The sequence below is a fragment of the Notechis scutatus genome, chromosome Z (genome assembly GCF_049901735.1).
Source record: "Notechis scutatus isolate UNSWTSFEM ecotype Mainland chromosome Z, rNotScu1.2, whole genome shotgun sequence".
NCBI lineage: Eukaryota > Metazoa > Chordata > Lepidosauria > Squamata > Elapidae > Notechis > Notechis scutatus.
The window spans coordinates 51,203,808-51,224,393 of record NC_142025.1 but is presented as its reverse complement, the minus strand read 5'-3'; the positions used below and the strand labels follow the sequence as shown (position 1 = coordinate 51,224,393).

General features: G+C 41.0%; 1 protein-coding gene across 5 annotated transcripts in view; it reads right to left on the bottom strand.

Moving 5' to 3' along the window:
• The window catches only part of CDK14 (cyclin dependent kinase 14), a 262,489-nt gene that overhangs the window by 213,388 nt on the left and 28,515 nt on the right, over positions 1 to 20,586 (bottom strand). The gene's annotated exons all lie outside the window — the stretch shown is intronic.

Sequence of the window (20,586 nt, the reverse complement as noted above, 5' to 3'; positions counted from 1 at the left end):
TTATCCACACTGTATAATAGTATCTCAGCATTATGCAGTAATTATATTACTATAGTAATATAGTACTTTACTATATAGTAATTATATTACTATAGTAAGTGTGTGGGAAGAGTTAAAACCTCTATTGCAATTAGAATTCTTGTTCACAGAAAACAGAACCTCCTACCCTAGGAACCATATTGAAAAAACAAATTAAAAGGACAATCATTTATTGAGTATAGAGTACAAACACATCAGCCACAAACTGACCTCAGCCCAAATCATCACACCTTCCAGCAGATTTTTAAAAATACAATATTCAAGGTGTGGACCATAAAATTGGTTTTGATGTCCATAAAATTTAATTAGTTTGGAAAGCAACATTCAAAGAACACAGAAAGCCAAACTCAAATAGGAAAGAAACATTTATACTCATTCTTTTGAGATTTTATCCTCACAGAGGGTGCTCATTTTGTCAAATTTTAAAATTATAGCACATTTAAAGCTATAGAGGGACAAGGAAAGATGTTCAATGGCAGTGTAAATTATGTATAAAAATTCAGTGGTTCCTCCCATAAACATACGGGACATAATATAGAGCAGTGTAACCAGATTTATATCTGTGTCCAATTGATATTGCTATGCCAGCATTAAGAAAACCTGCAACAGCAAACCAATAAAAAAATCCATTAAACAAAAAAAATTGTCAACCAAAAATGTCTGTAAATTTATACAGAAACTGACTAAAACCATAAAACGACTAATCATATACATCCATACCAGAGACCCCATGCTTAGATCCCCATCCCAATACTTGGAAAAAGACATCAATTTTCATAGCCTTCTAAAATTATAACAGAGTAGAGGAAATGATCAAAGATCTTCACGTGGAACAAGAAGATCTGCTTGTAAATTTCGACGTGGTTTCACTATTCACTCAAGTCCCGATAAAAGAAACTCTTGGAATCATCAAAAATAAATACCAACCAACTAAACACCTCATGGAACTAACAGAACACTGCTTAACCAACACATATTTCATATACAAAGGACAAAGATACAAGCAAATTGAAGGAGCCCCTATGGGATCATCACTGTCTCCCGTCATTGCAAACCTGTTCATGGAAGAATTCGAATCCAGAGCCCTGGCTAATGCCACCCACAAACCCAAACTATGGTTAAGATACATCGATGACACATTTGTGATTTGGCCCTATGGAAAAGAAAACCTAAACAATTTCCTAACACACCTAAACAGCACACACCCCAAAATCAAGTTCACCATGGAAACGAAAACAAACAACTACCATTCCTAGATGTACTAATCTACAAAAAAACAGATGGCACACTAGGACACACCATATACCAGAAGAAAACACACACTAACCGCTACCTCAACACCCAATCCCACCACCACCCAGCACAGATAAACTCCGTGCCCAAAACACTAATTGCTAGAACCTGGCAGACAAGACACACATAAAGACTGAACTATGCACCCTGACTAAAGTACTGACAGCCAACGGCTTCCACAAAAGCAAAATCACCGGCTTGATCCACAAAAACACACTGAGACATAATGGAGACCCAGAAGATGAACAGACCTATGGAACAGCTGTCCTGCCCTACATAAGAGGTACTACAGACAAAATCAGTAAGATACTACACAGGCATCACATCAAGACTGCCTTCAAAGCAGACAGAAAAATAGCAGCCATCCTTAGAAACCCCAAAGATAAAATTGACCTGGAAAACCAAGGCATATACGAAGTCCCCTATGCATCATGCCCGGCCACATACATTGGACAGACCAATAGAAGAATTAGTACCCTCCTGGATGAACACAAAAATGCAGTAAAAAAGCTGGAACACACTTCCTCACTAGTCCAACACATGAAAGCCACAGGTCATAGCATCAACTTCAATGGCACCAAAACCCTAGCCACTATAGAAAACCCCAGCCACAGAATTATCAGAGAAGCCATAGAGATTGAAAAAAGACCTGAAAGCATGAATAGAAGAGATGATTCCACCAGACTGTCAATTATTTGGAAGCCTGCACTCACAAACAAAAAAATCTCCACGCCACTAGCCAGGCAAACACCTGGGCACAAACAGATCCCCCCTGATATCTCCAGCTCAAACACAGCCCAACCAGGCACCCAGATGAAACCTAGCTTCCTAACAAATGATAGCCGTCCATTTACTCGGAGCCAAGCTGCACTAAAAGCCTCCAATACAGGAACACAATGTTGCCAGCCAATCAAGACACAAAAAGAGCCACAAAACAGACAGAAGATATTAGAAACACCTATCAACCAGAACACAGCAAACTCCAAGACCAATAAACACAGACCAAGACTCCCAACCAATCAGGATGAAGAAAAAACCATTCTGGCACAGCAGTAGGCTAGCCCCAAATTTAAAACTGAAACAACTGTAAAAGTCTGACTCACAAATGAACACAATACACAACACAGATGAACACAATGATGATGGCAGATGAGATTCTGTCGAAACGTTGCTACAACTTTAAAAGCACAACTACAATGACGTGGGAAAATACCTGAACAAAGCTGAATACCATACATGTAAGTACCCGTGAAAACTTAAGAAAACAAATATGTATATGTATATGTATATGTATATGTATATGTATATGTATATGTACCGTGTTTTTCATATAATAAGGCCAGGTCTTATTTTTTTTTGAACTCCGAAAAAATGGCTAGGTCGTCTTTTCGGGGGTGACTTAATTCCCCTCCCTTGCATCTTCAGGCGGGTGGGCGGCGACAGCTTGGATGTTGACCTCGGCGTTGGTGGGGCACTTCGTATCGGGGTCAACGCAGGCAGCACCATATCTGGGTGTGCAAAAGTACTTCCTAACGGCAAGCCCCCCCACCATCCCCCCTTATTTCGCATGTTTTAATATAGGCCTTAATTTGGGGGGAGGGGGCTTAATTTCATTTCATGCCTATAAAACATGCTGGGATTTCCTATTGGGGGAGGCTGTATTGTTGGAGAAACAGGGTATATGTATATGTACATGTACACGTACACACACACACACACACAGGTCTTGGTATGTTCGGGTCTTTTCCCATGTAAGATTGAGAGTATCTTGGCGGACGTTTCGATGAGGTCCCACTTGCCATCTTCAGGCTGGAACTTTCGGCTTCGTGCTTGTGCGAGTAAAGTGTGATCGGAGCTGCTGTCTCTCTATAAATACTGTATTTAGTTTTTTCAGTATTTATACAGAGACGGCAGCTTTGATCATGCTTTGCTCGCACAAGCACGAAGCCGAAAGCACCAGCCTGAAGATGGTGAGTGGGACCTCATCGAAATGTCGCCAAGATACTCTCAATCTTACACGGGAAAAGACCCAAACACGCCAAGACCTGCATACCTGTACCCATGAAAATCCACGAATATAATATACAATTTTTATATTAAATATATTATCTTTTTAAAAAAATTGTATTAGTGGTCCTCGGGATTTAAAATTATGAGTTTGGTGGTCCCCGAGGTCAAAAAGGTTGGCAACCCATTCCATGTAATTGAAAGCAGTGGACCTCAACATTTAAGGCTTGGTGGCCTGGCCGGAGGGGAGAGAGGAACTGGGCCACACCACGGGCGCATGGGCTGGCATGAAGGCGCTGCTCCACTCATGCAAGACAGAAACCTTTTGGGTATAGTTTCATGCTCCTTGAGGCTTCTCCATGCCAAAAGATCTGTGTAGGCTGCTTTGGTGAGTCAGCAAAGCTGAGCCAGCCATCTCACCCCACTCAGCCTCTGCTATCACCACTCTACCTTTGGAGCATTGGGAACAGGCAGCTTGGCAGCCCAGCTGAGGGGGAAAGGAAAACTAAGTCCCATGAACAGTGCGCTAGTGCACAGGCATGCATGCACAGTTCCACTCAAGCAAAAGACAAGAGTTGCCTTTGGGGTGCCACTCACATGAGTGGAGCTGTGCGTGCGCACACACTGGCCGCCTCTCATGCAGCCCGCTTCCAAATACTCCATACCCCAGAAGTGGGCTGCAACTCAGGGGTTGGGGACCACTGACCTACAGTAAACTAGACAAATATCTTTGGATTATTTTTATTTATTTATTTATTTTGTCAATTGCTTACAAGATAATAGGTATAAGTAAAAAAAACATACATGGATATATATAAGAAAAATAAAAAATAAAAGAAACAATAGGACAGGGACGATAGGCACATTGGTGCTCTTATGCACGCCCCCTACAGACAATTATTGATCCCTTTTTTCCCCTTCTGTTTACAAAAAGAAATTATTTATTAATTTATCCTGAATTCTAAATATAACTAATCTGGACATTTAAATAATATGAAGAGAGGAAAAGTTACACTGGAAATATTGTGTCCATGTTGAAATTGGCAAGGGGGCAGGACTAGCAGGTTTATCCTCCTAGAAACATTTATGAGCTTTTCCTATTCTACCTGTTAAGACATTTTGAACTTCCCACTTTTTCCCTCCTTCTGAATAGTGCTTACTACTATCACTATATTAGCACTGAATGTAAACAATTCCTTAATACAGAACAAATTATTTGGAGGAAAAAAGACTAAAGATTAAGTCTTTGAAATTCACCATAGAACGTACTGCGCAAGAATCTGACCAAAATGTGCCAAGCAAAAACCTCATACACAAATGTGCTGGAAAAGAATTTGCAGACTCGATCCAATCAGGCACAGCATGAAGCTCATTTGTGGGTCTGTGCAGTGGTGACAGAAACAGCAAATCAAGTTTTCCATTTGACACAGACTGCATCCCAATCCCACAGCTGCTGAGATATTTGCAGTTGTGCAAAGGCTAGCCACATACTCAGTGTCTCCTCTGAAAGTTTAATTACAAAATGTTGTTATTTAAATCTCATGTTCAGGCCAATCTCAGGATTGCCATTGATGTAGAGCAAATTAAAGAGAGATCTGACAACTCCAACACTGGAAGTTTTAAAGAAGAAATTGAATAACCATTTGTCTGAAGTGGTGTAGGATTTCCTGCCTAAGCAGGGGGTTGGACTAGAAGACCTCCAAGGTCCATTCCAACTCTGTTATTCTATTCTATTCTTCTTATATGGTTATTTTGGATCAGTTTATGACAACTAAGGATGGAAATAGAGCATTGTGGGTTCCACAAATTGTCCTCTTAATCATTACCCACTTAGCAGTGTTGAGTCTTTACGGGCACTACAGTAGTTCCAGTTCCTTCTAGAATATTTCCAGAAGACAGTGTGGGGACAATGGAAGTTGGGATATGGTGCCCAATTGTTGTGGTTTTTGTGCTTATTCAGTAATTTCTGAAAAAGAATCACCATCACAAATGTGCAGATATGGCCAATACCTGACACGCCCAGATAATCTCCTCTTTCTGGACTGTCATTTTTTAAACTTAAAACATGTCTTATACGCATGCCCCGCCCCCTCATGCGGCGGTCAGCTGGCTGTCGGGAGATGCGCGTACATGCGCAGTGCATCTCTGCCGGACGACGGCTCACATGCCGGCAGAAATGGCTCTGCGTGCCATTTCCAGCATGTATGCCATTAGGTTCGCCATCAGGGCTATATAGCATAGGGCAGTGGTCCCCAGCCTTTTTTGTACCAGGGACCGGTTAGGGTTTGTTTTTTTTGTTTATTTATTTATTTATTTATTTATTTATTTATTATTTATTATTTTTATTATATATTCCACTCATTGAAAAGCTAGTTATGACTTAATTTAATTATAATCAAAGTTGGATTGGATTTAATAATCATGGTTAATGCACGCATGATATTCCCCTCTGAAAAAACAATCGGGGCCAGCCAAAAGAGATCCCGCGCCGCGCACCAAGAAATTTCACACACAACACCAATACTACACACTCTTCCTTTCCAGCCGGTCAGGTGTGGATCAGCTCCGGAGCTGGGCAGCCGCTTCCCTGGTGGCGGGGCCGAGGCCGCCGCCCGGGGAGCACCCACTGCTTTCCCTCGCCAGGGCCGGGCGGTGGCATGTTGCCCTGCGCCGCGTGGCTCCCGCCTGCCAGCGTGCTTCTCGGCATGAGGCAGCCAGGTTGCACAAGGAGCCCGGCCAGCCAGGCGAGGGGAAGGCAGTGAGGGCCCTGCCGGGCTGGGGCAGAAAACCCACTTGGCAAGGGGCCAGGGAAGCCTGCGGGCGGAGGACCAAGCGTGCTGGGAGGCAGAGATTCGGCCGAGGCAGAGAGACAGCTGGTCTGTGGCTGCCCAGCTCCCTTTTCCTGCTGCTCACCTGAGTGGCCTGTAGCCACGTGTTGGTGAGGCAATCGAAGAAGAGCTTCACCAGAGCCTTGACCAGGTCACCGGGCACTTCCGAAGAGGGCGAGGGCAGTTCGTGCAGGCTGGGATCGAGGTAATCGGCGGCAGCGTAGCCTCGCAGAACTCCTGGCGTAAGCCCGGCGAATCGAGAGCCTCCTTCTTAGGGAGAGCAGCTTCTCCGCGGCTACCACGTCCCCCTTTTCTCCAGCCACGCACGGCGTGGAGCTGACGTTTTTGGTCAAGCGAGGCTGAGGGACGGCATCAAAACCAGCGCTTGATCCAGCATGTCGGAACAAGATGGCACCGAAGCAAAGTAGGTGGCCCGGTCCCAAATGATCCACGGACCGGTACCGGTCCGCAGACCGATGGTTGGGGACCCCTGGCATAGGGGACTGGGCTATCTGAAGGACGTTCGATCACCACTATTTACCAGAATAAATAGGGTGAACATTCTGTGGGTCCCTTCTGACAGGATCATCTTACTACATGGCCAATCATGGTTTTTCTGTCACTGTGCCTACTACATGGCAAGCATTTCCCTAGAAATCTAGATGGCCCTGAACCCACTAACTTTCAAAAGGCACTAATGATTTTGCTGTACCCTTAGGAGGTTAAAAATTATTTATTTTTTACTCTTTATGAATTAGAATGCTTTTTAGACCATGAAGATGATATGTTGATTGTTTTGAACATTCACATTTTGACTTTTCTTTGGTTTTAATCCCATTAGGATACTGAGAATCATTATTATGGGAGAATATTCATCTTTTGAAAGGCTGTTTCAAGAATTGTTTCATTCTTGGTCATTCAGATGACTATATAAAGGCTGTCCTTATCACTGCAAAACCTAATCCCGACACTGCATGTGTTGTCATTCAGTGCCAGGCAAAGATCCTTTTATTCTCCTAGGCCGAGTGTCAGCAACCCGCAGCTCTGGAGCCACATGCGGTCTTTGGCCCTCTACTGTGGCTCCCTATTGGGCGATCCTATCACTGGCTAGCCCTGCCCCTCGTCCTCCCCTCCCAGTCACTCCTCGCCTGGCCTGAGAAGGTAAAACACAAAAAAACAGAAATGAGAGGGGGAGAGAGAGACCCATTTCTCACAGAAAACACCAGGAGCCACAAAACCTGGGTAGGCATGGTAGGAGGTGTCATGTGACTGGGTGGGAGTGACACTGAGTTGATCACACCCACCCAGGTTTTGTGGCTCCTGGTGTTTTCTTTTCTGTGGGAAATGGGTCCAAATTGACTGTTTAAGGTTGCCGACCCCTGCCCTAGGCCCTTTAGTTTTCCAAATTTATATGGCAAGATATTAATTAATATATTAATTAAATTGATCTCTGTATTAATCACTTCTGCTTTATTAGCTAACATTATTAGTTCAACTATACATTTCATTGTTTTGGATATCTATTTTTATTACCATAAACCATCCTGGGAGTTGGTTAATTTTAAAAAATGAAATATATTCCATAAATAAATACAACACTTTTCTGCTTTATCACTCAAATTAATACATATACTAATAAAAGAACATTTTCAGTATATCATTTACAATGATGACAATAATATTTGGGTTTTTTTAAAAATAGAAATAATCTATAAGAAAATAGACTGAATCTTCATAATATAGAGCTTTTTTTAATCTCATAAAAAGGAGAGATGGAAAGAGAGATCAGCATACTTGGACTTTAATACAAAATTAGCCCTTTGTTATTCTAGAAACCTCTAGCACTTCACAAGATGAAAAATATGATTGGGGTATGTGTATGTAGAGAGAGACTATTATTTTAGAAGCAGTTTGATCTAATGATTAAGGTATCACACTAAAAACTGGGAGAATGTGAGTTACTGTTAGAAGTTTTAGCTATTAAAGTCAGCAGATGTATTTATGTATTTAGCATATGGCATATGTTTGCCATGGATCAGCAAGGTGGCTGGCTGCCTCTGTGCAAGGAATTTTTTTTGGTGTGTGTGTGTGTTGTATTTCAGGGGTCCCCAACCACCGGTCCGTGGACCGTTCCCGGTCCGCGGAACAAGTCCTACCGGGCCGCTGGCTTGCTGGGTGCCGCCATCTTTTTTGATGAAAAAGTGCTTCCGGTGAGCTTTTCCGGGTAGAAAGCTCACCAGAAGCACGTTTTCATCAAAAAAATAATGGCGGCCTAGCGTCGATGAGCTTTTCCGGTAGAAAGCCATTTCTACCGGAAAAGCTCATCGAGCGCTATGCCGCTCTTTTTGATGAAAAGTGCTTCCGGTGAGGTCACCGGAAGCACTTTTTCATCAAAAAGATGGCGGCGCCCAGCTGATGCCGGTACCGGGCCGCGGCACCCAGCTGATGCCGGTACCGGGCCACGGCGTAAAAAGGTTGGGGATCACTGTTGTATTTTACCCACGGGATGGCTGAATACCAGTAGGCATTCGGGGGAGGCTCCTTTTTTGTCCCTGCATGGTTTATTCGCTCACAGGAATCAAACCGCTAAGCTGCCAACCAGGGGTGGGATTCAAATTTCTGAACAGGTTCTGTGGGTGTGGCCTAATTTGTGGGTGTGGCTTGGTGGGTGTGGCTTGTATGTAAATATTATATTTATGTAAATGTTGATATTTTTATTAAAAAAGAGTAACTTTTACCCAAAAGCAGGCAGGCAAATTGAGTTGCTCACAGAATTACAGATTCACTTAGAGATCTACCTTTCTGCCATTGGCTACCTGAGTCTGTCACATAAAATTTGCTTGCAACCAAACTCACAAAATTAACTCACAACACACCATGTATGTAAATATTGAGTTTTTATTTTAAAAAATCAACTTTTACCCAAAAGCAGGCAAAGCAGGTAGACAGATTGAGTTGCTCACAGAATCACAGATTCACTTAGAGATCTATCAATCTGCAATCAGCTACCTGAGTCTGCACTGAAAAGTAGACGCTTCAGTCCTAAGGAAGGTTCGACTCTGCTTTTAGATTAGTTAGAAAGCAAGAAATCCAAGGTTTTCCTGCTTTCTAGCTAATCTAAATCTCCTGGCAGAGCAGAAAAGCTGATGGTCGGGGGGAAAAAAAGGTAAAATAGCAACTTACCAAACCAGGCAAGTTGGATGGCTCGCATGCCAGGTAAGTGAATGGGCAGGGAGGGGTCAGCCAGTGGAGCGATTTGCTGGTTCTTTGAACTATGGACAATCATAATACGCGTGTGTACAGCATTTGCAAGAAATTTGCAAGCTGTGCCGCCTGAAAAGCTGACAAGCGCTGCATGCGGGTGCGCAGCATTTGAAAATCCTCATTTCCTGCTTTTTCAACCTCAGCTGTACTGCACAAATCAGCTGAAGAGGGCAAAGCAGGGAATAAAGGACAGCCTAGAGCCCAGGCAGGCAGATGGGCCAAATACCAAACCGGTTCGGTGTCAGCTGCTCTTCGAAACTATCAATTCTAAAGAACCAGGCTGAACCGGTAGCATCCCACCCCTGCTGCCAACCTCACCAGTGCACAAACCCAGCATCTTTACCATGTGAGCCACCGCAGCCACCATGTGAGTCAGCAGAAAGCCATCCTTTCTCAGTTCAACTTTATTTTATTTATTGATTGATTTTGTCAAGCGATTACAAGATAACAGGTATAAGTATAAACATAGTTATGAATTCATGAAATGGATACATATAAGAAAAATAAAAAGAAACAATAGGACAGGGGCGGTAAGCACGTTGGTACGCTTATGCATGTCCCCTACAGACCTCCTAGGAAAGGGGTGAGGTCAATAGTAGACAGTCTAAGGTTAAAGTTTTTGGGAAGAAACTACAGAGTCGGATAGAGTATTCCACACATTGACCACTCTGTTGCTGAAGTCGTATTTCCTGCAATCAAGTTTGGTGCGGTTTACCTTGAGTTTGTATCTATTGTGTGCTCTTGTGTTGTTATGGTTTAAGATGAAGTATTCATTGACAGGTAGGACATTGCAATGTATAATTTTATATACTATACTTAGATCGGACCGAAGGCGGCATAGTTCTAGGTTTTCTAGGTCTAGAATTTCAAGTCTGGTGGCATAAGGTATTCTGCAACGAGTAGAGGAGTGTAGAACTCTTCTTGTGAAATATTTCTGGACTTTCTCAACTGTATTAATATCAGATACGTAATGCGGGTTCTAGACTGATGAGCTGTATTCGAGTATTGGTCTAAAAAATGTTTTGTATGCTCTAGTTGGTAGTGTGATATTACCAGAGAAAAAGCTACGTAGGATTAGGTTAACAACTCTTAATGCCTTTTTGGCTATGTAGTTACAGTGGGCTCTAGCACTTAGGTCATTTGAGATGAGTACTCCAAGATCCTTGACAGAGTTTGGATCATCAACAAGGTCTTGACTATTCAGCTTGTATTTTATTTTCTGATTTATTTTTTTTGCCAAAATGTAAGACAGAGCATATATTTGTTGAGATTTGAAGTTGCCATTTGTTTGACCATTCTGTTACATAGTCGAGGTCTTTTTGAAGGGTAGCAGTATTGTCTGCGGTGGCTTTACATCATCAGCAAAGAGAACGCAGTTGCTCTTGATATGATCACAGAGGTCATTTTTGTAGAGTATGAAGAGTTGGTCCTAGAACACTGCCTGGTGTTGACAGGTACAGAATTTGATAGGATACTCCCAATTTTGACCATTTGTTGTCTGTTTGATGGAATGCTCTTATCCAGTTTTGCAGGTGTCCAGAAATACCGTAAAATTTTAGTTTTAGGAGTAGTTTGTCGTGTACCACTGAATCAAAGGCTTTACAGAAGTCTATGTAGATTGCATCTATTGCTTTGCCCTGATCGAGTTGTGTAGTCCATATGTTTTTGCCTCAGAGTTGTGGCGAAAACAGGAGGAAAAAGATCTATTGGATATGTCTGCTGCCTTGAGTTATTTGCACAAATAATAAAAGCAGGATACAAATAAAAATAAATAGAATGTTAAACAAACAAATAAATAGTGGCATATCAGAGCTCTTTATAGAAGAAGATATTCCTTAAAAATAGTATCCCAAACAAAGCACTGTTGTGAAATAGCACAACTTTACCGACCTCTTATTGGTCAGATTTCTAACTAGTATAGTTGCTGATTAAGCTAGTTAGTGAGTCTGAGAATACAAATCAACATATTTAAGGGACATATGGTAGAGGATGGCAACATTTTGCAGCAAAGCCTCACATTCCCTTTATTCCAATTCTTGCCCTGGAGAAAGCAAGTTAAATGCACAGTAGTGATAGTAAGAAACAAGACATAATTCCCCTTTTCAAAAGTTAGAGAACATGGAAGTAAACAGATAAGCATTCATAAATGATACAATTATTCATATGAATTACTTGCTTTAAATAAAAAGCCACACTAAATCATAACGTGCCTTGGAAGGAAAAGTCTCTTTTACCAAGGATATGATACAATTGAATCAAACTATTGGCATAACAGCAGCATTATCTGTTTTTAATTCATCCACTCATTACTTGTAGTAATATATTGAGTTCAAAGATCACAACATTTAAAATGGTTGTTGCACCCTTCTTAAAACAAGGAAAGCATTCCTTCATATCATAAACACTAAACCATACATTGCTTCCAACTCCCTCCACACACAAGATGTTAATTCTAGCAGGTACAATGGTAAACCTGAAAAGAGTACTTGCATATTAACACTGCTAGAATACCATCAAAAGATCACTCTAAGAAGATTCTGAAGATCAGTCAGGGACAAAAAGTTTTTACAAACATAGATTGGTTCATTTTTCCATTCCCTCCAGCACCCTTCAGAGAGAAAGCTGAATCCTCCTTTTGCTCTACTTTAATTGTTGGAATTAAATAGGCAAAACAAATTATTATGAAATCAAGTAAAAGGAACATCAGCTTCAAAATTTCATTATTACCATGATCTTTAATATTATAAAGTTGCTGAAAGCATTTTTACTTTGATACTTGAGGGGAGTATCAAACCATGGTCGTAGAATATCTTATGAAGAATAAGCTGTAATGGCAATAATTTTTAAATGGCACTTTTACCAAACTAAAAATCTCAAAATAATGAGTTATAAACACCTTCCATTTAGCTTTCTAGAGAGGGCATGAATTCTGTTCAGTGTGAAAAGGTCAGCCTAACAGGAAAAGACAGAGACATGGACGCCCCAAGATAATTCTGCACTTCCTGGGCAAAAAAGGGTTGGATTTATGTTACTCAAGCAGCCTCAGGCTACATGGCAAAACACTTTTGAATGTGGAAAAAGCTTTAAAAGTAATTTGTGAGAACATGGTACCTTGCAGCTTAGAAAAAAAAGATTTAAACACACAATTCCTCTGAGTAGATGGAAGACTTCAGGCATGTCTAAAGTAGCATACTGAATGGATTTCCAAATAAATGTTTATTTCCTAGTGATACTGTTCCCCCATTGTTTTCTTAATTTTAGATTGCAGTATTAAACAAGTTTTCTAAATCCAGAATATTTAATACTTACTGAAAAGAAACTGTTTTTCCCATTTTGTTTAAAAAGGAAAAAAAAACTTGTGAAGCACAAAGGCTTGATGCTGTGGTGGTTTTTTTCCTTTAAAAAAATGCAATGTTCCTAGGGGAAAAAAAGATGCCTTATAGCTGGCAAACAAGTCTCTTCAATGCAGTGGGCAATATAATCAATGTTTCACAAAGAAGACATTCAAAAACTACTTTCAATTGCAATCTACCAGCAACCGAGTAAGCAATAAAATATGTATTAACAGAATGCAATAGCATCTCTGAGTCACAATAGAACAGAAACCCATTTTTAATTACCCCAGGAACTCATCTATTTCATAACTTGAAGATGATTATGCTTCTCCTTTATGTTCCATTGGTGATCAATATAATTCACTAGGGCAAATTCCATGTTTTATGTGTATTAATCTGTTTATATATTGATCTCACTAGGATAGGCTAAAGTGATTATTTATAAGTAGGACATAGCAGAGCATAAAAGTCCATTAAAACGAATTTCTCTCCTTGTGTTAAATGATTTTATAACGATCATTTTCAGCTGAGTGGAATGAGACATTTCTCAATGACTTTATGGCAGGGCAACCAGACCCTACAGTAACTTGTTTGTTATGCTAAAGTTCAACTCAGTGGAACTGAAAAAAGTAATCAAATCCAAAACATCTTCAAACCTTCTGACTTTTCCTTTATAAGCAGTATTTTACCTTATTAAAAAAAAGGCTTCTTCAACCATTAATCATTAAATACAATAAAATATAACTAGTTTATTAAAGTATCTTGGTCATTAATTTTTTGAAAGTATTCATAGTTTACCCAGCTTATTACGAGTATTTGGACAGATTACAAGCCATAAAACATGTTTACGTAACACAAGGAATTGAAATAGCTGAATAAAATCTACAACCCTAACTTAATAATAAGAGATTTATGCCAATATAACATAGCTAGACTATAGGTAATATAAATGAAGGAGTAAAAGGTGAAGTCCAAATCAGAAAGTGCTAGGCAATGCTTCTTAAATGTAAGATTCTTTTAAGTATTACTAACATTTAAGCAGGGAGATTCAAATGGGAGAGGCATTACGTAAAAAATCAAGGAACTAAACATTTAGGGCTGTAAATATAATTATTACAATCTTGTCATTTGGCACAAAAATTTTATGCAGTCAACATAGCTCCTTTAGGACTAATAATATATAATCTCTAAAATAATGGAAAAAAGAATTGCAACTATCATCATTAATTATACAATATTAATAGAAATGACAAAACTTGTTAATCAATATATCTGAAGGATAGGAAAAGTGATTCTCTGGCTTTAGATAAAAAAATCCTTGCTATTTATTCTTTACAAAACCAATTTACCTTTTCCTTATTTAAAAAACACCCCTATAAGAGCGTAAGAATTATTTGACTGTGTAAAAAGAATAATTACATCTTAAGAGTAGTTAAATTTTACTTGCAGTTTAAACTATTCTGCATAGTTTAGGAAGCTTGCTTGGATACATGTGGTATGCATTGTATTATTTAATTTCACTTGCATTATCCCAAAGTACTGGGCTGAAGAGTCTGGAACAAAATGCCAGGATAGAACCTTGGTTAATGGGCCTGGAAAAAGACATGTTCCGAAGTCCACAGAAAAATTAGAACCTGTTATTTATATAAGTTCTACATTCGTTTTATTACAAGCAGGCCGTGTTTTCTTCAATGATGGATATCTGCTCCCAAATTTTTACCTATACATTGAAAGGCTAAAATTTAGTTGGCTACTTAATTGGCTAATTTTTTTTGGCTCTAAATCTGCAAATCCTTCAGATTATAATTGTAATGTAATTATGTTGTAATGTTCAGATTAATCTATTGAGGCATATATGGAGGTGGGGTGGGGAGGGAGAGAGGGGAAGGGAGAGAGGGAGGGAGGGAGAGATGTATATGTGTGTACACAAATATATATATATATATATATATATATATATAATCATCTTTGGTTATTCGGGTTTTCTCCCGCGTAAGATTGGAAGTATCTAGGGGCTTGGTTGTGCTCAGGTTGGTCTTAGTTACTGGGGGATTTGAGCTGGTGAGCTGTGATCTTGCTGTTTGGCTTCGAGTTTGTGGTCGTGCTGCATCTTCATGGTGGGGTTCAGTTCGCTTCATGTATGGCTCAGAGGGGTTTGAAGTGGGTAGTGATGCAGCTGCAGTGCGGCTTCTGGTCTGTGGTCGTGTCTCATCTTCTGTGTGGGTGTGAGTCTGCTTTTTACGTGGAAGTGTGGTGGTGGCATCTTGTGTGGCCCTCGTGGGTGTGGGTCTGGTGTCATTCATCATGTTAGGTACTCGTCTGTTCATGAGGGCGGGTTTTTAAATGGCTGGTAAGCGGGAGGTGTCATCTCTTTTATTCATGCTGGTTGGGCTGTGTTTGAGCTGGAGGTATCAGGGGGGATCTGTTTGTGCCCAGGTGTTTGCCTGGCTTGTGGTGTGGAGATTTTTTTGTTTGTGAGTGCAGGCTTCCAAATAATAGACAGTCTGGTGGAATCATCTCTTCTATTCATGCTTTCAGGTCTTTTTTCAATCTCTATGGCTTCTCTGATAATTCTGTGGCTGGGGTTTTCTATAGTGGCTAGAGTTTTGGTGCCATTGAAGTTGATGCTATGACCTGTGGTTTTCATGTGTTGGACTAGTGAGGAAGTGTGTTCCAGCTTTTTGACTGCATTTTTGTGTTCATCCAGGCGGGTACTTATTCTTCTATTGGTCTGTCCAATGTATGTGGCTGGGCATGATGCACAGGGGAGTTCGTATATGCCTTGGTTTTCCAGGTCAATTTTATCTTTGGGGTTGCTAAGGATGGCTGCTATTTTTCTGTCTGTTTTGAAGGCAGTCTTGATGTGATGTCTGTGTAGTACCTTACTAATTTTGTCTGTAGTACCTCTTATGTAGGGCAGGACAGCTGTTCCATAGGTCTGTTCATCTTCTGGGTCTCTATTATGTCTCAGTGTGCCTGATGATGGCAGATGAGATTCTGCTGAAACGTTGCTACAACTTTAAAAGAACAACTACAATGACGTGGGAAAATACCCGAATAAAGCCGAATGCCATATATAAACCCACCCCTGCCTTTGAACAAGTACAATAACAGGGTAGTCCTCGAGTTATGACCACAATTGAGGAAGAACAGATTTCTGTCGATAAGTGAGGCAATTGTTAGGTGAATTTTGCCTCATTTTACAACCTTTCTTGCCACCGTTGTTATTAAGTTAGTGGCACCATTGTTAAGCCAGTCTTATCTTTCCCCTCGACGTTGCTTCATCAGAAGGTCGCCAAAGGGGACCCCACGACCCACACTGCGACCATCATAAATATGAGCCCGTTCATATATATATATATACATGTAAGTACCATGAAAACTTAAGAATGAATGAAAATATATATATATATATATATATATATATATATATATATATATATATATATATATATATATATATATATATATATATATATATATATATATATATATATATATATTCATTCTTAAGTTTTAGTGGTACTTACATGTAACCTTCAGCTTTGTTCGGGTATTTTCCCACGTCATAGTAGTGGTGCTTTTAAAGTTGTAGCAACGTTTCAGCAGAATCTCATATGCCATCATCAGGCTTCTGTATTGTGTCCGCCTGATGACGGCAGATGAGATTCTGCTGAAACGTTGCTACAACTAAAGCACCACTACTATGACGATGAAAACTCGAACAAAGCTGAAGGCCATCTATACATACATACATACATACATGCATGTATATATGTACATAACAGTATGTATGTAGGTGTACATGAATATATATTAGATATTGGGTCAATATGATTAGATAGAAATCTCATTTGAAATATTTGTTTCTATATTTTCTTATTAAATGGGGATGAGAAAGCATATAATTATTTGTAGACCTGTTATATGAGGGAAGGAAAATTTATTGGATTTTTTATTATCTTTCTAATATCCATCTGAGGTGGACTTTTGTATGTTTAATGTTTGCTTTGTGTTCAGGTTATTTTTTTCTCCTTTTTGTACAGTTTTGTTACTGTTAAATGTATATTTTTCTGTTTACTTTGTTATGCATTTTATTCTTGTTGATAAAATACTGGATGGATGGATGGATGGATGGATGGATGGATGGATGGATGATAGATAGATAGATAGATAGATAGATAGATAGATAGATAGATAGATAGATAGACAGACACAGACAACAATATAGATAGACTGTTGTTAAAGAGCAGGCGAGAAAGACTTCCACAGAGTTAGAATGCCTGTGGAATACTGAAAAATTCTGATTGCTACTTCCTGAAATTTGTACTGGTATTTCAATTGAGAATCCAGGACAATAAACAATTTACTCAGAATACAATTCCCAGAAAGATGACAAACCACTCAGTGTAAATGACATATAAGACTGACAACATCAAAAATAAATAAATAAAATGATATCAAAACGTTTACTTTATTGAATTTCTATATTGAATTTACTCAAATGTAAAATCTATTTCTCAAGTCAAAAGAGCCCGAATTTCAATACTCTCTAAAAACTTAAGGTTTTTATATACTTACGTACATATTTTAATTATATACATCAAAAATAACTGCCTTAGGCTACTGTTTTACCTCATGTTGGTAGTAATTCAACCTACCGTATATACTCGAGTATAAGCCGAATTTTTCAGCACATTTTTTGTGCTGAAAAAAAACCCCTCGGCTTATACTCGAGTGAATTCCCTCTGAAAAAAAAAATGGTGTGGAGCTCCGGAGCTGGGCAGCCGCTTCCCTGCTTCCGTGTTTCCTTTGCAACTTGTAAGCATGGGGTAATCGGAAGCAGAAAAGTTCTTGCATGAGGATATATTGTTTTTTCTTTTTTTAACTGTTTTTTTTGGGGGGGGGAAGAGCCACCGTCATGTGAGAATGCTCAGACACGAAATCTATCCGCCCGAAAATAAGTGTGTGTGTGTGTGTGTGGATTTTAACAGAGGGAAGACGTGGGGAGAAGGCAAAAGCGACGGAAGATCCTTCAGGGGAAACTGAGGGGAGACTCACCCTTGGTCCAGATGAGCCCCCTTCCCCGCCCCTAAGGAAGCAGAGGCAGCCAGCAAGGGCAGGCAAGCCCCACTTCGTGGACTCCGTCCGTCCTCGCTCCCACCCACCCAAAGCCACGAAGTCTCCCAATCGCACAGCCCAGAATCGCCCTCCCCTCAGGGGCAGCGACGCCCGGTGTTTCCCGAGACAAGAAGCTCCGCCGTGCAATGAAAGCGCCCTGGCTCTGGGCTCGCGGGCTCAGAAAACAACGCGAGCCGAGGTGGGTTCGGCTCCGCTTGGCTTCGTTTCCTCAGCCCCAGCTGCTTTCAGTCCGCTCGGGAGGAGGGGAGGAGGTGGTGGCGGCGGCTCGCGTTGTTTTGAGGTCTAGGCTCGCGGGCTCAGAAAACAACGCGAGCCGCCACCACCACCTCCTCCTCCTCCTCCTCCCGAGCGGACTGAAAGCAGCTGGGGCTGAGCAAGCTGGAAGCGGAGCTGAGCCTCCTCGGCTCGCGTTGTTTTCTGAGCCCGCGAGCCTAAACTCAGAAAACAATGTCACGAGCCGCCTCCACCACCTCCTCCCCTCCTCCCGAGCGGACTGAAAGTAGCTGGGGCTGAGGAAAGCGAAGCCAGCGGAGCCGAAGACACCTCGGCTCGCGTTGTTTTTCTGAGTCCGCGAGCCTTGAGCCAGGGCGCTTTCATTGCACGGCGGAGCTTCTTGTCTCGGGAAACGCCGGGCGTCTTTGCTGCCCCCTGAGGGGAGGGCGATTCTGGCCTGCGCGATTGGGGGACTTCGTGGCTTTGGGTGGGTGGGTGGATGGGAGCAAGGACGTGGACTTTAAGCGCTGCTGACAGAGTGTTTCACAAATACCAGTGGGACCTCCGTCCAGCACCACTCCTCCCCTTTTGCCTCCTTCCTTCTGATCAATCAGGTTTTCCCAGTATTTGCTCACAGCTGCATTTTCTCTTCTGCCGTGCTAGGCGTTGAACGCGAGGATTTCTGATTCCCCTTACACGCGCGTGGATATGCCGCAGGCGTTTTCTTCAAACGCCCCACGGGCAGAGAACACTGACTTTCACTCTCTCCCTTGCAAGCCCCCAGTGCCCGGGGCTGGCGAAAAAAGCAAGAGCCGTTCTTATGATATCTCTCTCTCTCTCTCTCTCTCTCAGTAATACAGTCAAGCCCTTTCCAGCACGCACAATCCGCCCCGCCACTTTGCACCTTGCAAATGAAAACCCCGGATTTTGCATTTGCAAGGTGCAAAGCGGCGGGGGCGGATCGCACGTGCTGGAAAGGGCTTGACTGTATTACGGAGAGAGAGAGAGAGAGAGAGAGAGAGAGAGAGAGAGAGAGAGAGAGAGAGAGAGAGAGAGAGAGAGAGAGATCATAAGAACGGCTCTTGCTTTTTTCTTGCAAGGGAGAGAGTGACTCCTGCCTCCCACTGTCATCATCATCATCTTCTTTTGGGTTAGTGAATCAATTAAACCTTTCATGATAGTGAGATCGTTTCCCAAATTTCCCTTCAATCAGGGAAGAAATCAGAAACAAACCTTTGGACTGAGAATAAGCCTGTTCCTATGATGCCATTTTTGTTCACTGCAGTGTGAAAAGTGTGAAAAAACACACTTCTTTTTCTTCATCTTCTTGTTCCCTATTTACTGGTCTCTTTCAAAGAGGAAATTGTGAACATCAAACTTATTCTCAACTGTCCTAGTGAAAGTTTTTATTGGTATCTATTTTTATTTTTGAAATTTACCAGTAGCTGCTGCATTTCCCACCCTAGGCTTATACTCGAGTCAATAAGTTTTCCCAGTTTTTTGTGGTAAAATTAGGTGCCTCGGCTTATATTCGGGTCAACTTATACTCGAGTATATACAGTATCTCATACTGAAAGGTCATCAAATGTAAACACACTTGTAGAAAAAACATTATAGTAATTACTGAATATATTATATTTGACATGGATTCTTAAATACAGGAAATAGTTACATTTTTCTCTGCCCTATATCTGTTTTTCGAACTTCAGAAACTACTGAAACAGTAGCTCTACTGAATTTACTTAACATACTAACATACATATCGCATATAGGAGCTGTGGTGGTACAATAGTTAGAATGTAGCATTTCAGGCTAACTCTGTTCACAACCAAGAGTTCGATCCTGATTGGTTCAAGGCTGACTCTGTCTTCCGAAGTTGGTAAAATGAGGAGTCAGATTGTTGGGGGCAATATTCTGACTGTAAACTGAGAGGGCTGTAAAGCAGCGGTTCCCAACCTTTCTAACATCACGGACTGACAGCACAGTTGGCGGAGATAGTGTGAGGAGGGGATGGTGTCACGTGCAACTTAGATTTCGTACATGCACAAATGCTCGCCCGCCACTTGCACAACCGGTTTCCAACTGGCTGCAGACTATACCGGACCAGGACCCAGGAGTTGGGGATCCTGGCTGTAAAAGCACTATGAAGTGATATATAAGTCTAAGTGCTATTGCTATATTGTTAATGCAGACACATTTGATTATTGTTTAATCAAATAGGCACCACTCATAACAAGTTGAAAAGCAGAAGAGTTCCAATATTTATTGGACATCAACCGCCTTGCTTAATGTCTATCTTGGGCATTAGTGAATATCTCAATTCAAATATGTAAACAGAATCATAATTCGGGATTTATTTATTGTAAACATTACATATTTTAATATTAAAATTATTTGATATTTTTTATTATTATTATCATATAAAAAAACAACAGTGTACACGGCAAACAAGATAACTATGCTCG